The following is a 13,906-nucleotide window of genomic DNA, read 5'->3' on the forward strand; positions in this document are numbered from 1 at the left end:
CAAGGCATAACAGAGGAGCCCCTCATAGATAGATCACATTTTATTAATGACTTCACTAAACACATTCCTAGGCTTGTGACAAGAGAAGATAATTATAATCTAAATAGGCCAGTGAATGAATAGGAGGTCAGTGGATTCATCAAAGAAATGCAAAATGCGAAAGCTCCTAGCCCGAATGGTTTTAATGTTGACTTCTTGAAAGCATGTTGGAACATAGTCAAGCAAGACATTTTGGAGGTGGCAGAGGACTCAAGGAAAAACAAAACTGTTTTGAAAGCACTCAACACCTCTTTCATAGCCTTGATCCCAAAGCAGGAAAATGCTATGACACCAGATAGATTCAAACCCATAGCATTATGCAATGTGGTGTACAAAATTATTTCCAAAATAATTGCAAATAGGCTTAAGCCCCTTCTTCCAACTCTAGTGTTGGAGGAGCAAATGAGATATGTGGAAGGTAGACAAATTCTAAATAATATCATTCAAGCTCATGAAGTGATCCACTCTTTGAAGAGTAATAAGCAGCCAGGCATTATCAAACAACTTGACCTTGAAAAGGCTTATGACAAGCTTAGTTGGGCTTACATCAGGGAAGTTCTAAAATCTTATGGCTTTGACCATAACTAGATAAGATGGGTAATGGCCCTAGTTTCCAGCTCAAGCTTTTCAATTCTGCTGAATGGCTCAACATCCAAAACCTTAAAGCTTAGGAGGGGTCTTAGATAAGGAGATCCACTCTCACCCTTCCTCTACAAGGAAATTTTACAAGACGAGATTTGTGCACTATAGTATCTCATAGGCTACAAGCCATACTTTTTAATACTTGTATCCATTTTCTATCTAGAGAAGTAGAGCAGAGAAACTTCACCTTCTAGCTACATTTTCTCCCAAAATAGTTTACCAGGTCATATCTTGTGTCAAACCATGCTCTGTGAGTTTTTATTTCACTATTCTTTATTTTCTTGATAATTTTAATTTTCATGCATACACAGTTAATAGGAATTTATAGTTCTCGAATTCTAAAGAGAAACAAAACCTTGATAGTGTAGATTTTGGATTTTCAAATATAGTTTTATCATTTATGTTTAACAAACCATCGAGTGGAATATCCACGACAGTTTACAGATCAAAATAAATTTAGCAAATAATCATATAATAATGAATTAAAGTCTAATGATTGCTAAAATAAGGTTAATGATCTATTTAATTAGTTAAGGATGTCAGAGGGGAGAGACTTGATGCTAGGAAGACGTGTGATGGTGACTAACAACATAACATAAAACTTGATTAGCTAGAAAGGGAAAATGATTTAGTAGATCCATGAGGATCTACTCAGAATCAACATCACTTGTTTACCAGCATAGTAAAAGGGAAACTTACACCTATCATTTTATATATGTGTGTGTGCCAACTAATTGCTAACCAAGTCCTAAGTTGCACTAATAAGACTTGTGTGTCATGGAGATAATTGAATAGTTTAGAATGGTGAGGATGTGAGGGAATCAAGGCAGAGGAGAGTCATCACAAGGAGCACCTCCTCTAAGAACCCCATTGCCATCACTAGAGCTAGCTGTCATATTGTGCTCCCTAGTGGTAAATTATGAAATTATAAGAGGGCACCAAGCAACTGAACGGGAAGTAGAGCACCTTCCGTTAGGGGTGGGAAATCCTGAGGGATCGAGGAACTCTAATAGATTATCTCCAAGTAAGGACATTACTAGGGAGCTCCAAAATATTAACCTTCTAGAATTTGCTTGAAATCATACCAATGAACAAGTTGAAGCATAGTGAGAGGGAATGAAAAGATGTTTCACACCAAGAGCATATACATAGAGATATTCCAACTTAATAATACTAATATTGATTCATACTATAATTAATAAAAAAATTAGTATGACTTAAAAATTCTTAATTATAAAAAGTATTTCAATTAGGTTACTGAATGTAAGTAGTTTCAACTAATTTTTATATATTATAAACACTTTATTTAGAAGAATACTAACCATGTGTATATTACATTAAAAGAATTTTAAATAATAATAATTCATATTAGTAACCATGATATTTTATAATGAAGAATATTTTCATATTTAAAAATATGAAATTTATAAATAATATTGTCAAAGATGAGCATAAATTTTATCCTCTTAATGTTTGGAAAAATTCATATATATATATATGTTTGCTAAGTTAGAGATTTCAACATGCTTGATCTTTGGCTTGAGAAACCACTACCTAGAATCATTTAAATCATCAATATCACAAAAAATTGCACAATAGATTTTTGTCTAAAATTACTAAAATTCACATCAAACTACACTCATCAAAACCAAATAAATTACATAAATATACAGTTATTTTAATTAATATTAATTTCTTATAAAAATGTATTTATATAAATATAATTATTCTAATTCATAATTCATATTATAATTAGAAAAATAATTTATATTATAATTAGCAAAATATTTAACGTCGTTAGTATTATATTCAATATGAACCGATTTGAGCGAAGCAATGTTAGATTCAATTTAAGCTTAGGATAGGGTTATTTGTAGACCCTCCTTTTGTTTCTCTCGTGTTCTTATTAATTTTATTGCAATGTTATTTGTTTTTAAAGCAAATTTATGGATTAATAATTTTTTAGTGGTTAAAAAATTATATTTATTTTATTTTTTATTTAACATAAGATTTTTAATATTTTATATTGATAGTATAGAAATATTAATTTAGGATGTAGAGATCAATTTCTTCTCTCTTGTATGGGCTAGCCTTAGGGTTAACTGTGTGATTTTATTATAGACCATAGTAATAGTAATCATTTTTTTTGGATTTTTTTATTTTTTAATTCGGAAAAAATTGTGTTATTTAAATTGGGTTTTTTTATTTTATATATAGATTTGGTACCGTGAAAAACTTTGAAGCACTTAAATTGTGCAAAATTACCTATCAAACTTGTGATTTAAAAAAAATCCTATCAGATTGAAAAAAATGAAAATAAAAAAACTCACCAAAAAATCTTCCAAATATTTTCACTAAAAGCAATTCTATCCACCATCCAGTAAAATCATCCATTCATCATAGGCATAGTCGTATAAAGGTAATTTGTGTAACCAAGCTCTACAGTAGATGTTGTTCTCAGGTTGGTCTAATGTTTTTCCTCATGGTACTACTTTTCAATGGCGGTAATGTTATACTGCGGGCTAACTCACTGAATGGGGAAGGTGGAAATGGGTGAACAGAGAAGAAAAGCAACAACCAAGCAAGAAAAGCGTGGGTGAACGTAAACCGGGAATGGGTGATGCGTCTAGAAGAGTAAGGTTAATGATCTACATGGTTATCCGAAAAATTAAACCTTTTGACATCGATAACGTATAAATTTTAAAAGTGGAGAGCTGGAATTGTATGTGATTCTCTTTTATATATATATATCGTTGTAATGGTATGTTATTAGTTGATTCACTATTAGATTTATATATGACAGTGCTAGGTTAATTATTAAAATGTATACCATCTCTTAACAAGTATACCATCTCTTTCATCTTGAGTAACATGCTGATAAAATATTTTTATGTTCAACAACATGTTAATAAATAAATATTTTATTTGTAATTATTTTTCATTAACTTTATATAAAATATATTTTTAACAATCTCTCTCGTTACAAACTTGTTCTCTAAATCCTATACACTCTAGAAAGCCTAGAACACTACGCCTCTCAGCCCATCGGTTTTATTCGATAATATGTCACATCATCTTTAATATTTCTACTGACTCGGTGTTGAAGGGGATTATTCGTTGGTCCTCTCGAAAGAGAATGTGTTGGTCATTGGAATTTGCGGAATGAGCATGATGGGCGCCAACGGTTTAGTCACGACAGGCGGCCACGGAGCTAGAATGACTCGTCCATTTCGGCCAATAATCCACAGACAGATGTTATCCATAATCCTTCGTGCATTTCGGCCCATAACCCACAGACAGATGTTATTCATAATTCTGTCGATACACAGCCATCCCCGCGAGGCCTATAAATGGAGGCTGCATTGGTGGTTATATCTCATTCCAGCCAGCATTTCATTTCCCATTGTAGAGCTTATATATATCATTCGAGATGAGGTACTCATTTGGTTTTACATTGGCAGTAATGGTAGTAGCCCTGGTGGTGGGCAGTGCTGTAGGCACGCCCAGGACAAACTTCGTATCATCAGCATGTAACACGCAGAAGATCCCAAGCGGAAGTTCCTTTTATAGTACTCTCGGATCCCTCCTCGTAGATCTAGAGGGAAACACTGCCTTGAGCGGTTACGACTATAAAGCATCGCGAGAAGGTTCACACACCGCCTATGGGCGTGGGGTTTGCAATCAGGGAATCTCTCAGTCTGATTGCACCGCCTGCCTTAAAAACCTTGGGGGCCTCATCTGGAAGATTTGCGGGAACGCCATCGGTGCTCGAGTTCACCTAACTGACTGTTTCATCCGCTACGAGCAGTACAGCTTCTAGTTTAGTTATATATTCAACGTCTGCCCAACTGCACAATACGCATCTAATATCTCATATGTATATATCTATGTTTATGTTAGTGTCAATAAAGTGTGTCACATGATTCTCTGAGCAAGAGAATCTGATGTTGTGCTATTCTCACCAGTCACTATAATAAAACTGTCGTGCAGTTTCGTATTTTACTTTCCGTTCGGGTGTCGCTGCCATTATTCTCATTTTCACGGTGTCGCGGTTTTTGTTTTCAACGTATTAAAAAGTTCTAGTTGAAACTATGTACCATGAACAGTTACGTTCACATCGAATTATTCATTCACTGAAATGTTATAATCCACTGGACTTTACTTGCGGCTAGTGCAGCTAATGTAGTTTTTAGTTTCGGTATTCTTAATTTCATCCTATGAAGCTTCATAAACTAATAAGCGAAGTTCTTGATATTTTTATTCATATGCTCTAATCTTTTATATTATTCTTGTATATTCCTTACGTATTAAAATTATTGGTCGAGTTATATAAAATGTATTTAATGTAAATTGATAAATTGAATTAGAAAAAGAACCAATATAATTGTTTTAGTTGCTTATATATTTGGTTGAAATGATGAAAATTACCACTTAAAGAATGTTTACCTGATTATTGTGATTTTGAGGAGGAAAGGAATGGAACTACAAATTTTAATTTTAATATATACCTTTTTCTTTGTATGACACTAAAAGATATAAATTTAAATTCTTGTCCAATTATTGATGGCTAGCTATGTTAAAATTTTTGAAATGGCCAGTTTAATTGTTGATTTGAAAAAATGGTGGGGAAGTTATTTTTACTTTTGTCGTCATTATTATTTTATATATATATATGATATCAAATCATGATATATATAATTTTTTCTCTAACTACTGATTTTTAGCTTAAAAAAAATATAAAGTTTTATAATAATAATAATAATTCATGTAAAATTGTAATCAATCTTTCTACTTAAGAGTTGGATCTTTTTGTTCTTCATCTCTTCAATAAAAGTCTTAATTTTCCCTTGTCTCTAGAAAAATTCCCATTGGTGATATTATATGTAACATTGAATTTGGAATTAGGGATCTTCCCATAATGTCATGGAGGTCATTAGGTAAGACTTCACTATTGTGGTTAAAAAAACTAACCCTCCTAAAAGAAACATTAGCAAAAGTGAGTTCCTTGCCTTAAAAGCCTTAAGGGGAAACTCTCACATTGTCCTCCTAAAGGCTCATAAAGGAGGGGTAGTTTTAAAAAAATGATTGGTTATCTTCATAATAGTGGTAGTTACATTAAGCTTAAAAGGAATCCCCTTAAAAAAGTGTCTAAACAAATCACGCTAGCCATTAAATAGAGTGTTTCTCTTAATTCCCCTAGCAAAAAGCTTATTTAGAACAATCCTCTTATCCCCAAAATTTATGGTCTTCCGAAGTTCCATAAAAATGGGGTCCCTCTGAGACTTATTATCAACATAGTAGGTAGCTCATCTTTCCCAGCTCAAGAGCTCAAACCTCTTGCTGCTTGCACTCGGTCCTTTATCAAAGACTATGCTTCCTTTATTAAAGAGCTCAAAGGTATTACACTTGAGCAATGGGATCTGTTAGTGAGCTTTGATGTTGTTTCCCCTTATACCAAAATCCCCATCCAAGAGGCTATGAGGATCATTCATCACATAACTGATAATGACACTACCAAGTTAGTATGTCTCTCACTCACTTCCACTTTTTCAACCTCCAAGGTGAGTTGTTTGAACATACCTGCGGGTTTGCTATGGGTTCTGCTCTTTCACGCGTAGTTGTTAACTTTTTCATGGAAGATTTTGAGACAAAAGCTTTGGCCTATGCTCCCTTCTACAATAAGAAATGGGAAAGGTTTGTTGATGACACTTGTGTCCTTTGAATCCATGGCAGTGAGAAATTAGATTTATTTCTCTATCATATTAATTCCCAATTTGAATCCATGAAATTCCCAATGGAGGTCGAAGTTAATGGTTGTCTTCCCTTCCTTGATATTCTCTTGTCAAGGATGTATGATGGTTTTATTTCTCACCAAGTTTTTCACAAAAAAACTCACAGCGAACAGTGTCTTCATGCCACTTCTCATCATTGTCTAGCACCAAAAATGGGATTTCTTAACATTCTTTCCACCCGGGCTCTTAGGATTTCTCATGAGTATAACCTTGAAGAACGCAAAACTCATATTTTGAGTGTTTTTGAAAATAATGGCTATAGGAGAGAGGAAGGCCTCAGAGCCTTCCGAAATTTTTGTATAGAATCTTGAGTTAAGTATGCTCCTCATGATCATAATTCCAATGTGTTGCTTCCCTTCATTGAGGGAACCATAGATAAGATTTCTCATATTCTTAAAAAGAATAAATTTTCTATGATTTTCAAGCCCCTTACTAGCATTAGAAACTCTCTTCGATCTCTTAAAGACCTGGTTGTCCCTAAATACATGAAAGGTGTATACTCAATTCCTTTCTCATGTGGGGTTCCTTACATTGGTGAAAGTGGTTGATCCATCAACCAAAGAATCCAAGAACATGTAGAAGGCATTAGACACTATCCCCTCCTTCCTCATCGTTAGTCGAGCATACGATAAAATCTAAGCACCATGTCCATGTCTGCATTGAGGATATCAATGTCACTACTAAGGTTAATCATTTCCATCATAGGAAGCTAAGAGAAGCCATTGAGATTGGGAAACATATGATCAATCTCAACAGAGATGATGGTTGGAAATTGAGCAAGAGTTTGATCCTTGCCCTTTCCTCTTGACTATTTTCTTTTCTATCCTCTATAGTTTTTTTTTAATGTATAAAAGCTAGTTTTAGTTGCTTTTTATTTTTATTAATTTAACTTTATTATTATTTCTTCCTTTTTCTTTACTCTATTTAGAATCAATTATCTTACATTATCTCATTGAAATTAATTATCACTTTAATTAATAAAACCTAAATACTATTTAGTTTATAACCCTAATTATGAATAGAAATATTCAATAAATAAATATTATCCCACTAATTTATTATTATACTATATTATAGTCATATTTTAATTGAATTTGTTGAATATGTAAGTAATTATTTAATTAATTAATTAATTTTATATCCCACTAACTAATTCTTAACAACCTTTTCCTAAGAGCTATTTCATAACGGCCAATTCTCGACAAGGATGCTTCTCTGCTATTTAAACAATTGCAAAAGATTAATGTTTTCACCATTGTCATGAGGATGAACCACATTAGTTGGTTAGAAACATTGGCCGATTCTCAAGAATTTGATTAATCCGAAAGACAATAATATTACAAGTAAAGTTAACAAAAAATTAAAAGGAATAATACAAAAAAGTTAAATTAAGAGAAATATTAAATTAAGTAAAACTTAAAATAAAGCAATAAAAGTTGCATGATCACACATGGGATGTGTGCATGCCATCTCTTTTCCATATTTTATTCTATTTAATTGCCAATGAGGAGGATGAGATTCATTGAGTCCTTTATTGATTTTCTTGGGAGAAATGTGTTGTGAGACAAATGATTCCCTAGCAGTAGTAAGTTGATTGAGGGCTCGAGGGTGACCACTTGTAGAAATATTATGTGTAGTTGAGCCTACATTAAGTGGAGAGTCATCCCCAAAATATTTGTTGCAGTTAGCATAATTCAAAGAGCGTTCAACTCCAAAAGAAAAAAATATCGTCGATACAAGTAAGTCGTCTCTACTCCTGTTTTTAAATAATCTATGTTAAATAGTTTAATAATTGGGTCTCTTGATTATAAATCACTTAATTGATCTAATTATTTGTATATTTAAATTGTGGGTTGTTACATATGATATCGGGTTCGATTCTATATGACCTTTAGGTAAGAGTTTGACAAAAATACTTACTTAAAATCATCAATCATTTTGCTTGCGATGACAAGGAGAAATTTAATAGAAATAAATTTGAGAAATACATACAATTTTAATCTTCTTTTTACAATAATTGTTATATAAATTATTAAATAAATATCATTACTTTTACAATAGTTACTATGAAAATTATTAAGTAAATATCATTGTTTTTACGATAATTACTATGAAAATTATTAAATAGATATCATTGTTTTTACAATAATTATTATGAAAATTATTAAATAAATATTATTGCTCTTGTGAAAGTAGATACTCTATCTTTTTAATAATTTTTGGATGTATATACATACTCTATAATATAATAACATGTATACCTTAAAACATTATTATGTTTTTTTTTTTTTTAAACGAAGCCCAATTAGTAATCTATATGCCTAAGTTATTAATCTCAAATTATAACTTTTACATATTAAATATAAAAGAACTAAAAATTTATTTCAATTTTTTCATTTATTTAAATTAAAAAATATATTATGTTAATTTTTTATATAATCGTTATTATAAACTTTGTGATTGTATTGTGAAGTAAAAAGTTATTTAAAGATAAAATAAAAATAGTTATATTTCAAATTGAAAACTAGTTATTGATAACTAAAAAGTTATGCTTCAAACTGAAAACCAGTTACTCACTAAAAGTATTTTAAATTTTATTATTATTATTTATTTAACTTAAAAGTTATGTATGTTTGTTACACAGTAATTTGTCATTTCCTTCATCCCAGTCTTCCTACTGTGTCATGAGTTCAAAATCATTCATGCTCATGCTCTCTGATGTTGCCAAATGACCCACTTTTCCAAAGTTTTCTGCCTCATCGCATCTGTTGGCCAAATAAATGCGCTGAAGGGCGCTCCAGAACAGTCCAGAAGCACTGCCATCGTGGAAGTACACGTGATTCCCACGATGGTCGAATTTCATGTGCCAGCACTATTGTCATTTGTATTTTTCCGCGATGACATGACTAGCTACGTTATTCAATAGCGATGTCAGCGCGGCAGACCAGTTATGTGCCCGCGATGATCCAGTTTGGGCGAGTTTTTTCTAACAGTCGGCCTTCCAGATGACTCCAGACCTGGTTGTTGGCCTTTTTTATGTCGCCCTCCTTTCTCTGGCGTGGCTGTTCCGTCATTTGTGCTACCTTCCTTGGAGATAAGCTCATCCTCCCACCTTTCATGGAGACTCCTTCTCCTATTTAAACTCCCACCATTGCTATGTGCTGCTAGTTTGGAATTCTTAGTCTTTGGAGTGTTGCTATTAGTACTTGTGAGCTTGTTAGATAGCTGGTGTGTGTGACAAGTGTGGGATTGTTTAGAGCTTGAGGAAGGTTGTGAAGTGCCTTTGATCTTGTGTAAAATTTGTGAGTGAGAGAGACTCGTATGTTGGGAGATCCATCTTCATAGAGTGAATGCTTGAAGAACATGCTGGCTGGATCCCTCTAAGAAGGCTTGTGACATCAAGACTTGGGTTGTAAGCTTACTCTTTCTCATAATTAATGCAATCAATGATGTTTTCCTATGTCTTATATGCAATGTACTAGATAGCTCATGACTTCTTGACTTTATGAGTAAATAGATCATTGTTGCTCCAGTTACGTGCTTTGTTGTATTTCCTTTGCATTGTTTTAGGTTGATTACTCACTAGGAGAAGGAAGCGAGAGCTGGAGCAGCGCAACGGAACTCCATCGACCACCGGTTGAGGTAGGCCTCCAACTTGAACTATTTAAGGAAAATTGTTGTTGATTTGTCCTTGTTTGTGACTAGACCCACTCTAGGGCTAGAGGGATTGCCTCTGTCGAACACTTTCGCATATCACAAATTGGCGACTCCGCGAAATCTTTCTCAGCTGTCGACACTACCGCATCAGGCTTAATCCTCATAAGTGTGTCTTCTGCGTTGAGTCAGGCAGACTGCTCAGGTTTATCATCTCCCGAGAGGGCATCCGTTTGGATCCCCTTAAAGTCGAGGCTATTCTGAATCTTCCTCCCCCTGCTTCTTTGCAGCAATTGTAGAGCTTGCAGGGCAAAGCGAATTTTTTAAGATGATTCATTCCGAACTATGCCGAAGTGGCTAAAGGTTTCACACGGTTACTGAAGCGAGATACCCCTTTTCATTGGGATGTCGTTGCTCAAGAGTCCTTTGAGCGTCTCAAGGGTCTCCTTGTTTCTGCTCCATAGTTACGTCCTCCGAATTATCATCGTATCTATACTCTGTATTTGGCCGCTGCCGATACCACTGTTGGCATGGTTCTCGTTCAAGATGACGATGATGACACTGAGCATGTCATATATTATCTCAGCCGCAATCTTCTGGATATGGAAACTCGATACGCTTACGTCGAGAAGTTGGCATTGGCCACCGTTTGTGCCGTCCAACGTTTCTGCCATTATATCTTGTTGCATACTACGACCGTGGTTTCTGATTGCAACTCGATGATGTACATTCTGTCACGTCAATTGCTGGGGGGCAAGTACTCAAAGTGGATCGTCATCCTCCAAGAGTTTGACTTGGAATTCACCACCCCCAAGTCTAAGAAATCCCTTGTCTTTGCTGAGTTACTTTGCTCTTTGCCATCTCCTACCGCACCCTCTCGGTCAGAGGACCATATCCCGGACGAAACTTTGTTCCTAATTAGCACCCTCGATCCCTGGTACGGGGATATCATTGTATATCTGCAAACGTCCTCTTTTCGTCCCGATGTGTCTAAGGATGCTCAGAGATGGATTCGTCATCAGTCTCAGCCCTATCGTATCATTGGCAACACCCTATACTGTCTCAGCGCCGACTCCGTTCTCCGCCAATGCCTAACTTTCGAGGAAGCTGAGTGAGTTTTGAATGACTGCCATTCTGGCACCTGTGGTGGTCACATGTCCGAATATGCTACTGCTCAAAAGATCCTACGCGTTGGTTATTTCTGGCCCTCCATCTTTAAGGATTGCATTCTTGCCATCCGCTCGTGTCACGAGTGCCAGATATACCAGCGGAAGATGCGTGCGCCTCCCACTCCATTGCACCCTGTTGTTACCATCGGCCCTTTTGCAAAATGGGGCATTGATTATACGACCTGTAACCCTCGCTCGGTCAGGGGGCATGGGTATATTATCGTTGCCATCGATTACTTCACAAAATGGGCCGAGGCGATGCCCACATTAACTGAAGACGGTCACACAGCAGCGCAATTTTTGTTTAACCATGTTATTTCACGGTTCGGAGTCCCTCAGGCCATTGTCACTGATCACGGGAAGCATTTCCGTAATCACATGATGACCGAGCTAACAACCCAGCTAGGCTTACGGCATGATAGTTCGACTCCATACTATCCTCAGGCCAATGGCTAAGTTGAAGCCGTCAACAAGGTTCTAGTTACAATGCTTCAACGTACCGTTGGCATGCATAAGTCTAACTAGCACTTGATGTTTTTCTCTGCCTTGTGGGCCTACCGAACCTTTGTGAAGGATGCCACCGGTTTCACTCCATTTCAATTAGTTTATGGACTGGAGGCTACCCTTCCAATCGAGTGCGAGATCCCTTCATTGAAGTTGGCCGTCGAATTACTTCCCAACACTACTTCGGTAGAAGAACGCCTCCTTTACCTAGAATGGCTGGATGAGACCCGTCGACTAGCCTCTCTAGCTATCAAAGCACAGAAGAAGATAATGAAAATTCACTTCGATCATACTGTCCATCCTCATTCTTTTGTTGAGGGAGATTTAGTCTTGCTTTACGATCAAGCGAATGATAAGCTGGGGGCAGGCAAACTCGAGCCCATGTGGCTTTGGCCTTATATTGTAAAGAGAGTTTTGCAAAGGGTCCTATGAGCTAATTGATTACGAAGGGAATCCTCTTGATAAGCCCCGAAATGGGCTGTACTTGAAAAAGTACTATGCGTGAATTCCATGCACTTTGGTTTGTACATACATGTGTTTTAGCAGGTGTGTTGTGTGTGTGTTCTCATTTTTTTGGCTTGGTATGAAGGCATGATTGCTGCTTATTGTGTCTTTTGCTTCTTGTGCAGATGTCTCGTGCACCTTACGTTGGTTTCGCTGATGGTGCCTGCCGCAGTACTCACAACTTGTCCTGTGCGGCATGGGTGATCTACGATCCTCATGGTGAGTTGATAGATCTTCATGGTGTGTGTTTAGATTGTACCACAAACAATGTCACTAAATATAGTGCTGTGATCGAGTTACTGGCCGAAGCAATTAATCTCGGTATTCGTACATTGGTTGTGAACCTGGACTCTCAACTTGTCGGACCCACTAGCTCAATGGGCGATATTCCGTCAGAGACCATCGCATTTTAAGGTTGTATTTACGTGTTAAATTGTTAGAGAGGAATTTTGATTTCATTACATATCAGTGTATTCCACGACGATTGAACACGTTAACTGATGCATTGGCTAATCATGTATTAGACACACATTTGCGTAACATGTAATCAAAACATCATACAAGAAAGCATATAAAGCACAATAATAGACCATAGGAATATATATATATATATATATATATATATATATGTATATATATATATATATATATATATATATATATATATATATATATATATATATATATATATCTATATATATATGTATATATATATATATATATATATATATATATATATATATATATATATGTATGTATGTATGTATGTATATATTGTGTGGCACACTGAGGCGCTCAAAAAATAAGTGTACATGTCCAAAAAGAGTCTGTGTTCTCCGTACATCTGAGACACATGTCTCTCAAAAATCACCAGCAGGAAATAAAAACCTAGGTGTCTATTGTGGTGGGTTGTGCTCCTTATAGTACACCACCGCTCGTGCCACCCGCCTCAGCAGGCGGTGCATCCTGGGTTCCACTCCTACTGTGTGGATCTGGGACACTCTGGGGACCTCCTCGATCCCCATGTAATCTGGAATCCCTTCTAGCAGGCCCTCAAGGTTCTTTATCACTATCTCCATCGTATCATCTTCTAGAGGAGCCAGGGCTAGTGCTCCAATGCCCTATGCATCCATCCACACCTTTGGAGCCAGTTCGAGGGGTCTCACTGGTCCTACATCTGCATACCATAGCGTTCATCATTAGGACATGTACATGAAAAAATCAAAAACATCATAAACAATAAAAATAAAAATAAAAAATGTGATCAAGTGTCTTACCACCGTCATCCCACTGCTCTCCAGCAGGCAGCTGCATGTCAGGATCTCCACGGAAGTCCATGTCGGCATATGGCCAATCCTCCACGAATATCATCTGTCGCTCCAGCCACTCTCAGAAAAATGTCCACCACGCCACTGGTCGTCCGCCACCTCCTCGTGGCATAACGTGAGCCCATCGCGTGGCCGTCGTCTCATGTGGCTTGGATAAGTCCAAATCCATGTCTTGCAACTGCAGTGCCGGCACCCGCTCCAGCATGAGCGGGACTAAAATGGATCCATAACCAAACTGTTTCGTCTCTCCATGGCGACAGTTGGTGAGTTGCCT

At 36.1% G+C, this 13,906-nt stretch overlaps 1 pseudogene; it reads left to right on the forward strand.

Moving 5' to 3' along the window:
* The first annotated feature begins 4,004 nt into the window (after positions 1–4,004).
* Positions 4,005–4,862, forward strand: LOC149176604 (antifungal protein ginkbilobin-like protein pseudogene; annotated as a pseudogene).
* The last annotated feature ends 9,044 nt before the right edge of the window (positions 4,863–13,906 follow it).

The sequence above is a fragment of the Pinus tabuliformis genome, chromosome 4_1 (assembly GCF_031772625.1).
Source record: "Pinus tabuliformis cultivar Carrire ecotype Pingquan chromosome 4_1, CPIR1, whole genome shotgun sequence".
NCBI classification, from domain to species: Eukaryota; Viridiplantae; Streptophyta; class Pinopsida; order Pinales; family Pinaceae; genus Pinus; species Pinus tabuliformis.